The 21,097-nt window shown below is 42.9% G+C and overlaps 1 protein-coding gene and 1 long non-coding RNA gene across 2 annotated transcripts in view; both read right to left on the bottom strand.

Moving 5' to 3' along the window:
* The window catches only part of LOC311130648 (complement factor H-like), a 264,401-nt gene that overhangs the window by 41,772 nt on the left and 201,532 nt on the right, over positions 1–21,097 (bottom strand). The window lies entirely within an intron of this gene.
* On the bottom strand, positions 89–1,019 carry LOC311130654. The gene is made up of 2 exons (XR_014613367.1): positions 342–1,019; positions 89–130 (listed from the first exon to the last, which is right to left on the bottom strand). It is a non-coding gene; the product is annotated as an uncharacterized lncRNA (long non-coding RNA).

Here is a 21,097-nt window from a genome sequence, read left to right as displayed (position 1 = left end):
GGGCTATTAAGGGTGTAGTAAGACTGGCAGTCATAATTAACTGATTCTCTGTTTCTGTAATGTTCTCTGGTATGGCCCATCGTGTCTCCGTTAATGAGATGTGGAGGTGGTCCACAGAAATCCTTGAGCTCTAGGAAGACATGAGTGTGGTCATTAAAGTACTATTGATTAAATGCAGCAAGAATAGCAGTCCAGAAAACGTTCCTACCCTTTCCAAAATGCTTTATTTTGCTTAATTATGTGTGTGTTGGAGGTCATTGTAAATCTACTTTAAACAATAAATGACTTGGTTGTGTTCCATTACTTTCCCAATGTGTTAAATCAACACAAATACAATTTACCATCACACATTGGAAAGGAGTGACTCCACTGTCCATTGGTTGAGCAGACGACCTCTGATTACTCCTTCAGAACGTGGCTAGGGTTGCTGCACTCAAACTGTAACCTGTGCCCATACTTCATGATACTGTTGATTTGGGGAACTCCTATCACATTCACATAATTAATCATCAGAGTTGAGGATTTAAGTCACATGACTTGGACTCGAGTCTGACTCCAGCCACAAATTTGATGACTTGAGACTCCACTTCATAGAAAATAAACTAACTTGAGACTTGATTTGGACCTGGAGCCTCAAGACTCGAGACTGATGACTTGAAATTACCTGGCCAGGTTTTGTAATGTTTTGTCACTCATTTTGTGATACAGAGTCTACGTGGATTACTCTACACGCAGCCAGAGACAGTAGCTGCAGCATCGCCCTTGCAGAAATAACCTGCAACAGATTGGCTAGTGAAACGCAACATCGGCACTCTGATTGGACCAGCAAACTGTCAATCAACATATATGTTGAGCTAGCGAACAGATTTGCTGTACAGCTATGGGATCGGATGCAGCGCAAAGGTCAAATTGAAGGAAGAGAGGATTGTCACAATAAATAAATATGCAGCTCCAAAAATTGTTTGGTGATCAAGAATGTTAACTGTTTACATTAAAAAGCTCACCAGCAATGGGGCAACAATTACTAACATAGGCCTACTGGTATTTTGGTATGTAACAATTGCTTGAAATTGATAATTTACTTACGAAGCTTGCATTTTGGAATTTCTTGATAAAATGAATTATTACCGTGGCGAGGCTCTTCATGTGCACTCTCCAAACTCCCGCCAGTGGAGAGTGCTTTTTGTCTCTTGTTGAAATGTTTACTGTTGCTTTCACATGTTTAAACGCATAGGCCCTATGTGGTCAATCTATATTCCATCTAATACTACAACAATTGCTAGTGTTTCATCATTCCATCCCGTACCATTTATGGCAACACATAGACATTTCTGTTTCATGTTTGATAGGCCTATGTAGAAACTTTTGAATGTTCGCAAGACTCATGAGGTAGAAGTTCTGTTTATTTAAGTCAATGTATGGTTTCCTTTTTCATATTTACAGGGTTATGTTGGAGTTCTGTGTGTCTGTGGCCTATGTCTCTGTCATGTTTGTTGTGTGTAATAGAAACGCTCAGTTCAGTGCTCATAGAAATAGGCTACGTGGCTTTGGAGTCAGAACGTTGAATAAGATAAAATGATTGTTCCATGTATGCATGGTGTTGAAATATCATTAATAATCATTAAGTCTGATTAAGAAGAATGTACCAATGTAACAATGGATGTGGATATTGCCTTTTTACATTGTAGAACCAGTTTATTGGTTGTAATTGCCAATTGGGTAATTGTATGGTCCTGGGGTCCAAGTGGTTATATTATGTAGGCCTACCTGTTTGAGCTCCTGTCAGACAGATTCCATTTGGTTTCTCATGGGGAGGCTGTACAGTCTTGCCCTTTACCTGTGTCCGTTCAGATTGGACAGGTTAAGCCTGATACAGAGGCTATTTGTTTTGGGCTATTGCCCATGTGTATTTGATAAATCTACTTGTATATTTTGTATGATATGGCGCTTTCAGCATTGGATCACCACGAGCTGTAAATCAATTTACACTCAACCTGCCTTGCCATCACGTCAACCTGCCTTGCCATCACGTCAACCTGCCTTGCCATCACGTCAACCTGCCTTGCCATCACGTCAACCTGCCTTGCCATCACGTCAACCTGCCTTGCCATCACGTCAACCTGCCTTGCCATCACGTCAACCTGCTTTGCCATCACGTCAACCTGCCTTGCCATCACGTCAACCTGCCTTGCCTTCTGCTGATTTCATGCCCTTACGACTGCTACTAGGTCCTTATTTTACAGTTACATGGGCTAATGAAAATGTGTTGTAGACTAAATAATGTAAAGGGCTGTCTGGTAGCCTCAACAAATAGACAAAGATTTGTAGTTGAACAAGCTGTTGCATGTATATATATATATATTTTTTTTTACTTGACTTGAGACTTGACTTAAAATCTTGTAACCCTTTTTGGCAAGTAAGAATAGTTATGTACCATCTAAGTGAATATGCCTTTAAGGAAACTTGGGCGATAGTGAATGTGAAATCTTCGTTTTTGTTACGTAATTTCCCCGACATGACTTGTTCTTAGAATGCATGACTTGGACTCGACTCGAGTCTTGACCCGTTCTACTTGGGACTCGACTTGAGACTCGGACCTTGTGACTTGAGACTTGCTTGTGACTCGAATAATAGTGACTTGGTCTCACCTCTGATAATCATCTCCACAGCTTCACAAGTCACGTCTATTATGGAGGAAAAAAAGAGAGAAATTGCTGAATAGATAATTTGCCCAGCTGATGTAACGTCTGAAGGTACATATTGTTGTCGATAAAGTGATTTGCTTAGTTTTGGCTAACATGAAATGTTTACCTTCACAGGTGGGGAAACGGCTGTTCCACCTCCCCCCCGCGGCGCAGACAACCTGTGGGTTTCCCTCCAGTTGGTGTTCTGGGTTGGGGCAGCTGAACCTGAGCTCATGACCGTACTGTATAAGACCACCATCATCTGGCAGACCGCTCACAACCACCCGTCCATCTGTAGCCCCGGGGACACAACTCACCACTACAGAGAAAGATCATATTGCAGGGTGTCTTCTAGTCCAGCTAGCCTATAACTTCATGAGTGGTACACAGACATCCTTGAGCTCTAAGAATGAAGGTCAAGAAAATGCCACCACAGAACTTTCATTTGTTTTCCAGGACTGCAGGAACAGAAAACATTCAAAATCCTCTGGAGAAAAATTATCACATAATCTAATTTCCTGTTTTACACCAACTGGCTTTATCAATGTAATCACGTTGCATAAAACATTGTAGGTATTTGACATTTGCAAAAAGCCATCAACCTACAAAGGTTCTCATTTAAAACCAGATTTTAACCATGAATGAAAGACACATTCCACCCCAATGAATTTTATTCCTTTGAATCCATTGTCTATATTAATGGTAATATCCATCTTTGTATGAAGATTATTTTTGGTATCATGCTCAGCTCAACAGAATCTTTCTTGGTTGGATCCTCTATATTGTAATGTGGATTGAATCTGTGCATCTCACAAGGTGCTGTTGTAACATAAAACCAGAAAAAGCTACATGAAACCAGAAATACTTTTCATACACTTGATATGTTCATACTGGATGAAGATAATGTTCTTATGTACAGATGTAGGATTTTAATTTGATCACTCTTTTGTTGCTAAGAATTTTCCTGTACAGCAGGAAATGCAAACTTGTAGTGTATTTGATTTTTAAAAGGTTCCTACAGTTAGTAATTCCCACTTTGAAATTTCAGACTTAATTTGCCCCAACGGAAAATGTATCAACCCCAACAGAAATGTCCATTAATTATATTCCACATAATAATTCACATTTCCTGTTGCTGCAGGATTATTTTCCTGCTGTAGCAAACTGGCTCAAATTAAGATCCTTCATCTCTATGTCCTCAATAAGAAATGTGAGAAAAAGCTGTGGTCAACATGGTCCACATTTCCCCTTCTAAAAACGGTTCACAAAACGTAAAAATCTCCTCTTCAAACAGCTCTGTTCAAAGTTGGTATTTCACAATTTCTCAACCTCTCTCCTGGTTTTGTTGAAGAAGGTGTGCAGTGATTTAAAGAGATACTATGAAGAGGAAATGTTTTCTTATCAATGCACTTTGGAAATGGATAGTTTATCCCTCCATCATTACACTCCACCTACATTTCAGTTATATTGCTTTCAGGTGCTTATTTATGGTAATTTCCATGTTTGCATTGAATAGTCTTTTTTTCACCGTGCTTCATGTACATTATTTGGGGTAAATCCTGTAGATGGTACTCTGCATCAAAAGTGTGAAACTCACAAGGCCCTGGTGGAAATGAAATAGTAACATTATAGCAGCAATACTTGAGCCATGTGTTTCATGATATGTTTATACTAGATGAAAATAATGTTCTTACATAAGCACTTTGGAGCGGTCTTCCATTGAAACATCTGATGCTGCCTGTGAAACTCAGTGTATAATCCAAGTTACATTGGTAGGAAACCTCTCTAATAACGCTTTCACCATCTCTCGCTTTGACATTGTGATCTCCATTATCAACATGGGGGGGGGGATATATATCACTCATATATTTCAATCAATCTGCAAGATGTTATGTCCCAAGTTTGGAGTTTGAGAAATATTAAAGAAAATCTGTGGTCAACATGGTCTAACCCAAACCCTACTAATACTGAAAACGTGATAGGATTGCATGAAATATTCTGCATGCATGTTTAGGATTGGACAAAACAGATGAAAAGGAGTTGTCTCATCCCAACCTCCATTATTGCAAGTTGCTTTTCCTCTTGAGCCTGTGTTAGGGCTGATAAGGTATACATAATCTATGTGGTCCCCATTTTCATAACGCTCTCTATCAGGAATCAGCAGCATTCTCGTGTCTGCACCCTGAGGCTTACAGTACTCTGCAGGTGAATCACAGCATGTTTGAACTTTCAAAGTGCAACCAACTACAGTACCAGAGACTCAAAAGTACAACCCAATGCACTGAGAAACTATGATGCCATTTTCACTTCCACATATGGGCAAAACATACAAAAACGAAAATGAAAACCTTCATAAAAGGAATTTTGTAGAAGTCAAGGAATCCAAAAATACTAATATAATTTCATACATATTTTAAATGACCGCATTTTCATGAAGTTGATGATATAATCTTGAAGTCCAGTCAAAAAGCGCGGGTGGATTTTTCCAAAATCAACAGAAAGGCTTGTTAGCCTGATAAAAGCTCATTTTCACTTCAGTTAACTTATCTAAACTCTGAATATAATAGGAATGGAGTTATAGGCCTACTAAGGCTGGTTATAAGCAGACTGTCACATTCAACCTATACCATATCTCATATAGCCCATCTATCCTATTTAAAAAGGACTGAAGACAGAAACAGATGAATTGGTTCAATTTCAACAAACAGTGCATTCGGAAAGTATTCAGACCCCTTGACTTTTTCCACATTTTGTTACGTTACAGCCTTTTTCTAAAATGGATGAAATGAAACATTTTCCTCATACATCTATACACAATACCCCATAATGACACAGCCAAAACAGGTTTAAAAAAATGTGTGCAAATGTATTAAAACTAAAAAACAGAAATGGAAGAAGTTTGGAAGCACCAAGACTCTTCCTAGAGCTGGCCGCCCGGCCAAACTGAGCAATCGGGGAAGAAGGGCCTTGGTCAGGGAGGTGACCAAGAACCTGATGGTCACTCTGACAGAGCTCCAGAGTTCATCTGTGGAGATGGGAGAATCTTCCAGAAGGACAACCATCTCTGCAGCACTCCACCAATCAGGCCTTTATGGTAGAGTGGTCAGATGGAAGCCACTCCTCAGTAAAAGGCACATGACAGCCCGCTTGGAGTTTGCCAAAAGGCACCTAAAGAATCTCAGACCATGAGAAACAACATTCTCTGGTCTGATGAAACCAAGATTGAACTCTTTTGGCCTGAATGCCAAGCGTCACGTCTGGAGGAAAGCTGGCACCATCCCTACGGTGAAGCATGGTGGTGGGAGCATCATGCTGTGGGGATGTTTTTCGGCGGCAGGGACTGGGAGACTAAGCAGGATCGATGGAAAGATGAACGGAGCAAAGTACAGAGAGATCCTTGATGAAAACCTACTCCAGAGTGCTCGGGACCTCAGACTGGGGCGAATGTTCACCTTCCAACAGGACAACGACCCTAAGCACACAGCCAAGACAACGCAGGAGTGGCTTCGGGACAAATCTCTGAATGTCCTTGAGTGGCCCAGCCAGAGCCCGGAATTGAACCTAATCGAACATCTCTGGAGAGACCTGAAAATAGCTGTGCAGCGACGCTCCCCATCCAACCTGACAGAGATTGAGATGATCTGCAGAGAATGGGAATAACTCCCCAAATCCAGGTGTGTCAAGCTTGTAACGTCATATCCAAGAAGACTTGAGGCTGTAATCACTGCCAAAGGCACTTCAACAAAGTACAGAGTAAAGGGTGTGAATACTTATGTAAATGTGATATGTCAGTTTTGTTTTATACATTTGCCAACATTCTAAAAACATGTTATTGCTTTGTCATTATGGGGTATTGTGTGTAGATTGATGAGGGGAAAAAAAGAATTTAATCAATTTTAGAATAAGGCTGTACTGGAAAAAAAATGTGGAAAAAGTCAAGAGGTCTGAATACTTTCCGATTGCACTATACATCCTCCTTAACATGGCCAGGACCTCATGCTAACACACTGTATTTATTAGTTCTATCACATTCAACCTATACCATATCTCATATAGCCCATCTATCCTATTTAAAAAGGACTGAAGAGAGAAACAGATTAATTGGTTCCATTTCAACATATTTATTAGTGAAACCAATGTACGCAGTCAAAAGTAGTTAGTTCTGCTTACTACATTCTTTTGTGGAAACCAGTTGCCTAGAACCATTGGAGTAACCCAACTCAAAGTATTTCAGTGTTCATACTTAAAGTAATAAAGTGATATCACCACCCATATAGTTATCTTTTTAAGTTGGAAATACTTAACTGTTTTGTGTTTTATTAACTTTATGACACTACGTTGCATTATGTATTCTGAACTATAACGATAGAAGTTACTTGAACATGAATATTTGTTGTAGTGAACATAATAATGTAGGGTCCCTTTTACTTAAATTATTAGCCTTCATTAGTAATTTGTTTCTAGTTACAGTAGGAAGTAGTTCTGACTAGTAATGTTCAGTGGTCTTATCTTAATGTTTAACATTGTTTTATGTATTTGATGATTTGTCGTTTTAACCCACCTTAGCAGCCATTGTTGAGAACAGTGCTCATTCCTCTAGCAGTAACTGGAGGTAGAGCTGTAACCAGTCATTGTTGAGAACAGTGCTCATTCCTCTAGCAGTAACTGGAGGTAGAGCTGTAACCAGTCATTGTTGAGAACAGTGCTCATTCCTCTAGCAGTAACTGGAGGTAGAGCTGTAACCAGTCATTGTTGAGAACAGTGCTCATTCCTCTAGCAGTAACTGGAGGTAGAGCTGTAACCAGTCATTGTTGAGAACAGTGCTCATTCCTCTAGCAGTAACTGGAGGTAGAGCTGTAACCAGTCATTGTTGAGAACAGTGTTCATTCCTCTAGCAGTAACTGGAGGTAGAGCTGTAACCAGTCATTGTTGAGAACAGTGCTCATTCCTCTAGCAGTAACTGGAGGTAGAGCTGTAACCAGTCATTGTTGAGAACAGTGCTCATTCCTCTAGCAGTAACTGGAGGTAGAGCTGTAACCAGTCATTGTTGAGAACAGTGCTCATTCCTCTAGCAGTAACTGGAGGTAGAGCTGTAACCAGTCATTGTTGAGAACAGTGCTCATTCCTCTAGCAGTAACTGGAGGTAGAGCTGTAACCAGTCATTGTTGAGAACAGTGCTCATTCCTCTAGCAGTAACTGGAGGTAGAGCTGTAACCAGTCATTGTTGAGAACAGTGCTCATTCCTCTAGCAGTAACTGGGGGTAGAGCTGTAACCAGTCATTGTTGAGAACAGTGCTCATTCCTCTAGCAGTAACTGGAGGTAGAGCTGTAACCAGTCATTGTTGAGAACAGTGCTCATTCCTCTAGCAGTAACTGGAGGTAGAGCTGTAACCAGTCATTGTTGAGAACAGTGCTCATTCCTCTAGCAGTAACTGGAGGTAGAGCTGTAACCAGTCATTGTTGAGAACAGTGCTCATTCCTCTAGCAGTAACTGGAGGTAGAGCTGTAACCAGTCATTGTTGAGAACAGTGCTCATTCCTCTAGCAGTAACTGGAGGTAGAGCTGTAACCAGTCATTGTTGAGAACAGTGCTCATTCCTCTAGCAGTAACTGGAGGTAGAGATGTAACCAGTCATTGTTGAGAATAGTGCTCATTCCTCTAGCAGTAACTGGAGGTAGAGCTGTAGCTCTATAGGGGCGGCAGGTAGCTTAGTGGTTAAGAGCGTTGTGCCAGTAACCGAAAGGTCGCTGGTTCTAATCCCCAAGCCGACTAGGTGAAAAATCTGTCGATGTGCCCTTGAGCAGGGCACTTAAACCTAATTGCTCCTGTAAGTCACTCTGGATAAGTGCGTCTGCTAAGTAACTAAAATGTAAAATGTAAGCTATAAGTATTACAAAATGCTACATTAGTCTCTGTCATTTAGAGTGGTGCACATTACCTTGTTGATGGGTGGAATGGCTTGTCTCATTATTGAGTAGCCACTACTCGATTTCTTTAATGAGTTAAGCAATTACTTTTTACAGTGTGCTGTAACATCTATAAATTAAATAAAATAGCCTAGGGGACACACCATCATTTTTCAAATGTTCAAATCAAAAGGTTTTTGCACAGTAAAATGTGGACAGTCGGGTGCATCGCAAATTTGGAATCACTTGACACGACATAATAAACTAAAGCACTGATCATTGGGAACGAGATCAGAATGACTGCTAAGGATTGATCCGTAAATTAGATAAATAGCTATCCTAACCTAAAAAACTAAAACAAACCATATGTTAAAATCAAAAAGCCTGATTAACATGACATCAATAATGCAGCCAAATCCTGAGTCCCCAGTGCCGAAACGTTCAGAAATCAATAGATGTTTTAGTATTTAGTTTAAAAGCTCAGATGAAGGCCAGGAGAACAAGAAAAACTTTTCAATGAGAAAACAGAAATGTTTTCAAAGATGTAGCCTACGATGCAATACTGTCACACCCTGGTTCTGGGACTCGTTATGTTGAGCCAGGGTGTGTGCATTCTATGTGTTTATTTCAATGTTGGTAGTTCTGTTGTGTCTATTTCTAGGTTGTTGTATGTTTGTATTGAGTGACTCCCAATCGGAGGTAACGAGTGTCAGCTGTCGGCTCGTTATCTCTGATTGGGAGCCATATTTAAACTGTCTGTGTTCACCTTATGTTTGTGGGTTTTTGTTCCATGTTCAGTCATTGTCACTGTGGACTTCACTATCGTCATTTGTTTTGTTGTTTTCGTGGTTGCTTTAATTAAATAAAGTCAACATGTTCGCTCAACACGCTGCGCCTTGGTCCGCTTTCTTAGACGATCGTGACAGAAAAACCCACCACAAAAGGACCAAGCAGCGTGTCCAGGAGCAAGGTGATTGGACATGGGAGGAAGCGCCAGGTAAGGAGATCGAGAGGCTGGCGATGGCCCAGGTGGACAAATCGTGGTCCTGGGAGGACATGCTCGGGGGCAAGGGACCTTGGGGGAGGATCAAGGCCCTGGCGAGAGAGGAGCAACGGCGTCAGCAGGGCCATCGTCGGAAGGACGAGAGGCAACCCCAATAAATTTTTAGGGGGGGGCACACGGCATGGACGACGGAGGCAAAGATGGGGCGAATCCAGGAGGCCACCAGGCCAGGGGTACACCGCCCTGTACGTCCTGTGCGGATGCCTCACACAGAGTGTGTGAGGGTAGGCATTCAGCCAGGACGGGTGGTGGCCGCTGTTCACTCCAGGCCTCCTATCCGTCTCCACAGCCCGGTCCGGCCTGTTCCTGCCACCCGCACCAAGTCTACGGTGTGCGTCGACAGCCCTGCCCGGCCTGTTCCTGCTCTACGCACCAAGTCTACGGTGTGCGTCGACAGCCCTGCCCGACCTGTTCCTGCTCCCCGCACCAAGGCTACGGTGTGCGTCGACAGCCCTGCCCGGCCTGTTCCTGCTCTACGCACCAAGTCTACGGTGTGCGTCGACAGCCCTGTCCGGCCCAGTCCTGCTCCCCGCACCAAGTCTACGGTGTGCGTCGACAGCCCTGCCCGACCTGTTCCTGCCACCCGCACCAAGTCTACGGTGCGCGTCGCCAGCCCGACCCGGCCTGTTCCTGCCACGCGCACCAAACCTACGGTGCGCGTCGCCAGCCCGGTCCGGCCTGTTCCTGCCACCCGCACCAAGTCTACGGTGTGCGTCGCCAGCCCGACCCGGCCTGTTCCTGCCACTCGCACCAGAACCTACGGTGCGCGTCGCCAGCCCGACCCGGCCTGTTCCTGCCACTCGCACCAAGCCTACGGTGCGCGTCGCCAGCCCGGTCCGGCCTGTTCCTGCCACTCGCACTAAGCCAGGGGTGCGAGAAGTCAGCCTGGTAAGGCCCGTTCCTCCTCCACGCACCAGGCCTACGGGGTGCGTCGTCAGCCCTGTCCGGCTCGTTCCTGCTCTCCGCACCAGGTCTGTGGTGCACGTCGCCAGCCCATTCCGGTCCATTCCTGTTCCACGCACCAAGCCAGGGGCGCGTGTCGTCAGTCCGGCTCCGGCCAGCGGGGCTAGACAGGACCAGGGGTACTGTGGGGGGTGTATCGGAGGGTGGTGGTCTAGGCCGGAGCCAGAACCGCCACCGAGGAGGTATGCCCGCCCAGCCCTCCCCTGTTTGGGGTTTTTGAGGCGCGGTCGCAGTCCGCGCCTTTAGGGGGGGGTACTGTCACACCCTGGTTCTGGGACTCGTTATGTTGAGCCAGGGTGTGTGCATTCTATGTGTTTATTTCAATGTTGGTAGTTCTGTTGTGTCTATTTCTAGGTTGTTGTATGTTTGTATTGAGTGACTCCCAATCGGAGGTAACGAGTGTCAGCTGTCGGCTCGTTATCTCTGATTGGGAGCCATATTTAAACTGTCTGTGTTCACCTTATGTTTGTGGGTTTTTGTTCCATGTTCAGTCATTGTCACTGTGGACTTCACTATCGTCATTTGTTTTGTTGTTTTCGTGGTTGCTTTAATTAAATAAAGTCAACATGTTCGCTCAACACGCTGCGCCTTGGTCCGCTTTCTTAGACGATCGTGACAAATACTCGTGATCATTTTAAGGAGAACAAAATCTACTTAGCCTACATTTGAACACCTCAGATGCTTCGATATTCAGCATCTTCCCAATTAAGTAGCTTAGTTTTGTTGTTTGGCTACTTGAAGAGAACTAGGGCCGATCACTCAAAGCCCAAATCTTCCAATGCGTTGTGGAAAAGTGTTTATCTAATTCTACTAAATGAAGAGACAAAATTAGTATCACATCCTGGCATTTAAACCCTACTTGAATTTTTTTTTAAATGACATACTATAAAACATTATCTTTTTGCATACTGAGATTGCGTCATGTGCGAATGCGTTGTTTCCCACTATTCGTTGATTTCAGTAGCACATCCCCATATCTAATTGATCAGCTGTTGTCAAAGCCAACATGAGTATGTGTGATGGGTGATTTGAAGGAGACAGGCGCAGGAGGGTTATTCACAGAATACAGAGTTTATTCCGGAATACAGAGTATTCAGGCGCACTGGAACAAAACAGGCGCACTGGAACAAAAACAGGCACACAGGGAAAAATATACCCCGGCAATACAAAATACACAGAGCTCAACCGAGCTACTCTCCTCACATTACACAATCACAAACAAGGACAAGGGGGCAGAGGGAACACTTATACAAGTACTAATGAGGGGATATGAACCAGGTGTTTGCAATAAACAAGAAAAAACAAATGGAACGATGAGATGAGGAGCGGCAGTGGCTAGAAGGCCGGTGACGACGAACGCCGAAGCCTGCCCGAACGAGGAGAGGAGGCAGCTTCGGAGGAAGTCGTGACAGTATGACATCCTGGCATTTAAAGTACACTCGATTTTCAAAATGCCACATACTATTAAACTTTATTTTTTCACATTCTCAAACAGCCTACTATTTTGGACACAAGTATGGGTATTTGGACACCACCACTGTCTATCCCAAAGTTAATGTTTGTCTACAGAGTTCCAGCCCCCAGGGAGCACTGAAGAGAACCACTGTCCAGGGGTACTGACCCAAAATACTGGAATAGTCCAATATATAGAATTCAATCAAACCTGTTCTTCGGTAAAGAGACAGAGGAATATCGTACAGTTTTTGTTAAAATGCTCAATGTAGGAAATGTGTCGGTTCAGTCTATTATTAATTGTGCAAAACAACTCATTTAAATTTTAATGATTTTAATTTGAAGTATGTTGAAATATATCCACGATACTTGGTATACTATGCTATGCTATGCTATGCTATACTATACTATACTATACTATACTATACTATACTATACTATACTATACTATACTATACTATACTATGCTATACTATACTATACTTGGTCTTCCGCTAGTGTTGCAAATATTGTTTTAGCTACATAATATAGAGACATACTGTATCTACAATATTCTGATGTGCACACTGTAGGTTTAAAGCTAGAAAGACATTGAGGGCTACAGCTATCAAATAATTCAATGCTGATAGGCTTCATTAAAACATTTGCATGGTCATTATTGTATCACAAAAGATGTTGAACAACAAATACTGTACTTACATAACGCTTACATAAATCTGGTTAACTGTCGACAGACATGGCCTTCAGTATGTTTGTTCTAGTAATCCAATATCACTGTTTCCCATCAAGCCATGTTTTCCAGGGGTAACAGGGGAGGGTCAAAATCAATTGCTACACCTTGGGAGCATTCCAGGGTTTGTCCAATATTAGCCTATCAACTAAACAAAACATTCATAACATTACATTAAAAGTTTTCTTGCATGTAAGAATTGAAGGTCAATATTCCTGCCTTAATGTTCAGGATTCACTCAGTGACTATGATGTAGTCAATATACATGGTGAAGAACACCACAGGAACATTTTTATAGATATTGTCTGGCTGCTTCAATTATGTAAAAAATACTTGATGATAATATTCCCAGATGAACTAAAGAGTAGATTAGTAAATTGAAAAATAGCTTCAGTCATCTTTAATACTGCATGTGTGTTTGTTAGGATAACAGCTGTAAATCATCTTATTCTGTTATGCTGTAGCCATGTAAAGACTCATGGAGACAACACATCATCTCTTTTTGACAACTTTATTGTGTTCCTTGATGAGGTCAATCACAATCATAACATCCGTTGTTCATTTATATTAAACCTTCAGATAATGAATCACACAGCTGGGAGATACAGGAAGATATTCACATATTATACAACGGATAATCCTGAATGCTGATGGGTTAAAACCGCATTCCGGCCGGTGTCTATTCCACAAGTTACCACCGGCTAAATCTATGACATTGAAAGGCCTATTCACTCTGTTCCATCTGACTGCACAATCCACTGTCTCATCAGCCCAGCCAGGCAATTTATAAACTTCATAGGAAGATATTCACACAATTACATCTCTATGTACTAATATAACTAATTTACAATTTTAGTCTAGCTTTAGATAGCTGTGCTGTTATTATAGTGAAGCTGAGACTGATATGATTAGAAAGATACTGTTATTTTGTTACAATGATGATACAATGTCAAATATTGAAAAAGAGGCATCTACATATATTCCATAACAGGATGGCTCACATTTTTTCTAAACCTAACTTAAACAAGCGAAAAAGAAACCACAAAAGCAAAAAGGTCTTCTCCTTGCATATAAAGAAGGCTTTGTAAGGATTCTTGAATTTGATGGACGGAACATCATGACTCTGTCAGATATCTGTAGGAATGAAATCACATGACAGGATAATCAGAGTTTGTGGAGTAACACTGCTGATCACTAATACTATAGATCAGAGTCTTTGGAGTAATACTGTTGATCACTAATACTATAGATCTGAGTCTGTGGAGTAATTCTGCTGATCACTCCTACTATAGATCAGAGTCTGTGGAGTAACACTGCTGATCACTCGTACTATAGACCTGAGTCTGTGGAGTAAGTCTGCTGATCACTCCTACTATAGATCAGAGTCTGTGGAGTAACACTGCTGATCACTCCTACTATGGAGGAGAGTCTGTGGAGCAATACTGCTGATCACTAATACTATAGATCTGAGTCTGTGGAGTAATTCTGCTGATCACTCCTACTATAGATCAGAGTCTGTGGAGTAACACTGCTGATCACTCATACTATAGATCTGAGTCTGTGGAGTAACACTGCTGATCACTCCTACTATAGATCTGAGTATGTGGAGTAATACTGTTGATCACTAATACTATAGAGGAGAGTCTGTGGAGTAACACTGCTGATCACTCCTACTATAGAGGAGAGTATGTGGAGTAATACTGTTGATCACTCCTACTATGGAGGAGAGTCTGTGGAGTAATGCTCTGATCACTCCTACTATAGAGGAGAGTCTGTGGAGTAACACTGCTGATCACTCCTACTATGGAGGAGAGTCTGTGGAGTAATGCTCTGATCACTCCTACTATAGAGGAGAGTTGTGGAGTAACACTGCTGATCACTCCTACTATAGATCAGAGTCTGTGGAGTAATACTGTTGATCACTCCTACTATGGAGGAGAGTCTGTGGAGTAATGCTCTGATCACTACTACTATAGAGGAGAGTCTGTGGAGTAACACTGCTGATGACTCCTACTATGGAGGAGAGTCTGTGGAGTAATGCTCTGATCACTCCTACTATAGAGGAGAGTCTGTGGAGTAACACTGCTGATCACTCCTACTATGGAGGAGAGTCTGTGGAGTAATGCTCTGATCACTCCTACTATATAGGAGAGTCTGTGGAGTAACACTGCTGATAACTCCTACTATGGAGGAGAGTCTGTGGAGTAATGCTCTGATCACTCCTAATATAGAGGAGAGTCTGTGGAGTAACACTGCTGATCAATCCTACTATGGAGGAGAGTCTGTGGAGTAACACTGTTGATCACTCCTACTATAGAGGAGAGTCTGTTGAGTAATGCTCTGATCACTCCTACTATAGAGGAGAGTCTGTGGAGTAACACTGTTGATCACTCCTACTATAGAGGATAGTCTGTGGAGTAATACTGCTGATCACTCCTACTATAGAGGAGAGTCCGTGGAGTAACACTGTTGATCACTCCTACTATAGAGGAGAATCTGTGGAGTAAAGCTCTGATCACTCTTACTATAGAGGATAGTCTGTGGAGTAATACTGCTGATCACTCCTACTATAGATCAGAGTCTGTGGAGTAATACTGTTGATCACTCCTACTATGGAGGAGAGTCTGTGGAGTAATGCTCTGATCACTCCTACTATAGAGGAGAGTCTGTGGAGTAACACTGCTGATCACTCCTACTATGGAGGAGAGTCTGTGGAGTAATGCTATGATCACTCCTACTATAGAGGAGAGTCTGTGGAGTAACACTGCTGATCACTCCTACTATGGAGGGGAGTCTGTGGAGTAATGCTCTGATCACTCCTACTATAGAGGAGAGTCTGTGGAGTAACACTGCTGATCACTCCTACTATGGAGGAGAGTCTGTGGAGTAATGCTCTGATCACTCCTACTATAGAGGAGAGTCTGTGGAGTAACACTGCTGATCACTCCTACTATGGAGGAGAGTCTGTGGAGTAACACTGTTGATCACTCCTACTATAGAGGAGAGTCTGTTGAGTAATGCTCTGATCACTCCTACTATAGAGGAGAGTCTGTGGAGTAACACTGTTGATCACTCCTACTATAGAGGATAGTCTGTGGAGTAATACTGCTGATCACTCCTACTATAGAGGAGAGTCCGTGGAGTAACACTGTTGATCACTCCTACTATAAAGGATAGTCTGTGGAGTAATGCTCGGACCACTCCTACTATAGAGGAGAGTATGTGGAGTAATACTGCTGATCACTCCTACTATGGAGGAGAGTCTGTGGAGTAACACTGTTGATCACTCCTACTATAGAGGAGAGTCTGTGGAGTAATGCTCTGATCACTCCTACTACGGAGGAGAGTCTGTGGAGTAATGCTCTGATCACTCCTACTATAGAGGAGAGTCTGTGGAGTAATACTGCTGATCACTCCTACTATAGAGGAGAGTCTGTGGAGTAATGCTCTGATCACTCCTACTATAGAGGAGAGTCTGTGGAGTAACACTGCTGATCACTCCTACTATAGAGGAGAGTCTGTGGAGTAATACTGCTGATCACTCCTACTATAGAGGATAGTCTGTGGAGTAATACTGTTGATCACTCCTACTATGGATGAGAGTCTGTGGAGTAATGCTCTGATCACTCCTACTATAGAGGATAGTCTGTGGAGTAATACTGCTGATCACTCCTACTATAGAGGAGAGTCTGTGGAGTAATACTGCTGATCACTCCTACTATGGAGGAGAGTCTGTGGAGTAAAACTGCTGATCACTCCTACTATAGAGGATAGTCTGTGGAGTAATACTGTTGATCACTCCTACTATGGATGAGAGTCTGTGGAGTAATGCTCTGATCACTCCTACTATAGAGGATAGTCTGTGGAGTAATACTGCTGATCACTCCTACTATAGAGGAGAGTCTGTGGAGTAATACTGCTGATCACTCCTACTATGGAGGAGAGTCTGTGGAGTAAAACTGCTGATCACTCCTACTATAGAGGAGAGTCTGTTTAGTAATACTGTTGATCATTCCTACTATAGAGGAGAGTCTGTGGAGTAACACTGTTGATCACTCCTACTATAGAGGAGAGTCTGTGGAGTAATACTGCTGATCACTCCTACTATAGAGGAGAGTCTGTGGAGTAACACTGCTGATCACTCCTACTATGGAGGAGAGTATGTGGAGTAATGCTCTGATCACTCCTACTATAGAGGAGAGTCTGTGGAATAACACTGCTGATCACTCCTACTATAGAGGAGAGTCTGTGGAGTAAAACTGCTGATCACTCCTACTATAGAGGATAGTCTGTGGAGTAATACTGCTGATCACTCCTACTATAGAGGATAGTCTGTGGAGTAATACTGCTGATCACTCCTACTATAGAGGAGAGTCTGTGGAGTAACACTGTTGTTCACTCCTACTATGGAGGATAGTCTGTGGAGTAATACTGCTGATCACTCCTACTATAGAGGAGAGTCTGTGGAGTAACACTGCTGATCACTCCTACTATGGAGGAGAGTCTGTGGATTAATGCTCTGATCAATACTACTATAGAGGAGAGTCTGTGGGGTTATACTGCTGATCACTCCTACTATACAGGATAGTCTGTGGAGTAACACTGCTGATCACTACTACTATGGAGGAGAGTCTGTTGAGTAATACTGCTGATCACTCCTACTATAGAGGAGAGTCTGTGGAGTAATACTGCTGATCACTCCTACTATAGAGGAGAGTCTGTGGAGTAACACTGCTGATCACTACTACTATAGAGGAGAGTCTGTGGGGTAATGCTCTGATCACTCCAACTATAGAGGAGAGTCTGTGGAGTAATACTGTTGATCACTCCTACTATAGAGGAGAGTCTGTGGAGTAATACTGCTGATCACTCCTACTATAGAGGATAGTCTGTGGAGTAATACTGCTGATCACTCCTACTATAGAGGAGAGTCTGTGGAGTAACACTGTTGATCACGCCTACTATGGAGGATAGTCTGTGGAGTAATACTGCTGATCACTCCTACTATAGAGGAGAGTCTGTGGAGTAACACTGCTGATCACTCCTACTATGGAGGAGAGTCTGTGGAATAATGCTCTGATCACTACTACTATTGAGGAGAGTCTGTGGGGTTATACTGCTGATCACTCCTACTATACAGGATAGTCTGTGGAGTAACACTGCTGATCACTACTACTATGGAGGAGAGTCTGTTGAGTAATACTGCTGATCACTCCTACTATAGAGGAGAGTCTGTGGAGTAATACTGTTGATCACTCCTACTATAGAGGAGAGTATGTGGAGTAATACTGCTGATCACTCCTACTATAGAGGAGAGTCTGTGGAGTAACACTGCTGATCACTACTACTATAGAGGAGAGTCTGTGGGGTAATGCTCTGATCACTCCAACTATAGAGGAGAGTCTGTGGAGTAATACTGTTGATCACTCCTACTATAGAGGAGAGTATGTGGAGTAATACTGCTGATCACTCCTACTATAGAGGATAGTCTGTGGAGTAATACTGCTGATCACTCCTACCATAGAGGAGAGTCTGTGGAGTAACACTGTTGATCACTCCTACTATGGATGAGAGTCTGTGGAGTAATGCTCTGATCACTACTACTATAGAGGAGAGTCTGTGGGGTTATACTGCTGATCACTCCTACTATACAGGATAGTCTGTGGAGTAACACTGCTGATCACTACTACTATGGAGGAGAGTCTGTTGAGTAATACTGCTGATCACTCCTACTATAGAGGAGAGTCTGTGGAGTAATACTGTTGATCACTCCTACTATAGAGGAGAGTATGTGGAGTAATACTGCTGATCACTCCTACTATAGAGGAGAGTCTGTGGAGTAACACTGCTGATCACTACTACTATAGAGGAGAGTCTGTGGGGTAATGCTCTGATCACTCCAACTATAGAGGAGAGTCTGTGGAGTAATACTGTTGATCACTCCTACTATAAAGGAGAGTATGTGGAGTAATACTGCTGATCACTCCTACTATAGAGGATAGTCTGTGGAGTAATACTGCTGATCACTCCTACCATAGAGGAGAGTCTGTGGAGTAACACTGTTGATCACTCCTACTATGGATGAGAGTCTGTGGAGTAATGCTCTGATCACTCCTACTATAGAGGATAGTCTGTGGAGTAATACTGCTGATCACTCCTACTATGGAGGAGAGTCTGTGGAGTAATGCTCTGATCACTCCTACTATAGAGGATAGTCTGTGGAGTAATACTGCTGATCACTCCTACTATAGAGGAGAGTCTGTGGAGTAATACTGCTGATCACTCCTACTATAGAGGAGCGTCGGTGGAGTAACACTGTTGATCACTCCTACTATGGAGGAGAGTCTGTGGAGTAAAACTGCTGATCACTCCTACTATAGAGGAGAGTCTGTGGAGTAATACTGTTGATCACTCCTACTATAGAGGAGAGTCTGTGGAGTAACACTGTTGATCACTCCTACTATAGAGGAGAGTCTGTGGAGTAATACTGCTAATCACTCCTACTATAGAGGAGAGTCTGTGGAGTAACACTGCTGATCACTCCTACTATAGAGGAGAATCTGTGGAGTAATACTGCTGATCACTCCTACTATACAGGAGAGTCTGTGGAGTAATACTGCTGATCACTCCTACTATAGAGGAGAGTCTGTGGAGTAATACTGCTGATCACTCCTACTATAGAGGAGAGTCTGTGGAGTAACACTGTTGATCACTCCTACTATGGAGGAGAGTCTGTGGAGTAATACTGCTGATCACTCCTACTATAGAGGAGAGTCTGTGGAGTAACACTGCTGATCACTCCTACTATGGAGGAGAGTCTGTGGAGTAATGCTATGATCACTCCTACTATAGAGGAGAGTCTGTGGAGTAACACTGCTGATCACTCCTACTATGGAGGGGAGTCTGTGGAGTAATGCTCTGATCACTCCTACTATAGAGGAGAGTCTGTGGAGTAACACTGCTGATCACTCCTACTATGGAGGAGAGTCTGTGGAGTAATGCTCTGATCACTCCTACTATAGAGGAGAGTCTGTGGAGTAACACTGCTGATCACTCCTACTATGGAGGAGAGTCTGTGGAGTAACACTGTTGATCACTCCTACTATAGAGGAGAGTCTGTTGAGTAATGCTCTGATCACTCCTACTATAGAGGAGAGTCTGTGGAGTAACACTGTTGATCACTCCTACTATAGAGGATAGTCTGTGGAGTAATACTGCTGATCACTCCTACTATAGAGGAGAGTACGTGGAGTAACACTGTTGATCACTCCTACTATAAAGGATAGTCTGTGGAGTAATGCTCGGACCACTCCTACTATAGAGGAGAGTATGTGGAGTAATACTGCTGATCACTCCTACTATGGAGGAGAGTCTGTGGAGTAACACTGTTGATCACTCCTACTATAGAGGAGAGTCTGTGGAGTAATGCTCTGATCACTCCTACTACGGAGGAGAGTCTGTGGAGTAATGCTCTGATCACTCCTACTATAGAGGAGAGTCTGTGGAGTAATACTGCTGATCACTCCTACTATAGAGGAGAGTCTGTGGAGTAATGCTCTGATCACTCCTACTATAGAGGAGAGTCTGTGGAGTAACACTGCTGATCACTCCTACTATAGAGGAGAGTCTGTGGAGTAATACTGCTGATCACTCCTACTATAGAGGATAGTCTGTGGAGTAATACTGTTGATCACTCCTACTATGGATGAGAGTCTGTGGAGTAATGCTCTGATCACTCCTACTATAGAGGATAGTCTGTGGAGTAATACTGCTGATCACTCCTACTATAGAGGAGAGTCTGTGGAGTAATACTGCTGATCACTCCTACTATGGAGGAGAGTCTGTGGAGTAAAACTGCTGATCACTCCTACTATAGAGGATAGTCTGTGGAGTAATACTGTTGATCACTCCTACTATGGATGAGAGTCTGTGGAGTAATGCTCTGATCACTCCTACTATAGAGGATAGTCTGTGGAGTAATACTGCTGATCACTCCTACTATAGAGGAGAGTCTGTGGAGTAATACTGCTGATCACTCCTACTATGGAGGAGAGTCTGTGGAGTAAAACTGCTGATCACTCCTACTATAGAGGAGAGTCTGTTTAGTAATACTGTTGATCATTCCTACTATAGAGGAGAGTCTGTGGAGTAACACTGTTGATCACTCCTACTATAGAGGAGAGTCTGTGGAGTAATACTGCTGATCACTCCTACTATAGAGGAGAGTCTGTGGAGTAACACTGCTGATCACTCCTACTATGGAGGAGAGTATGTGGAGTAATGCTCTGATCACTCCTAC

This window comes from Coregonus lavaretus (genome assembly GCF_964263955.1).
Source record: "Coregonus lavaretus genome assembly, chromosome: 6".
NCBI lineage: Eukaryota > Metazoa > Chordata > Actinopteri > Salmoniformes > Salmonidae > Coregonus > Coregonus lavaretus.
Note: the sequence above shows the minus strand (reverse complement) of the source record. Positions and strands in the feature narration are given on the sequence as shown.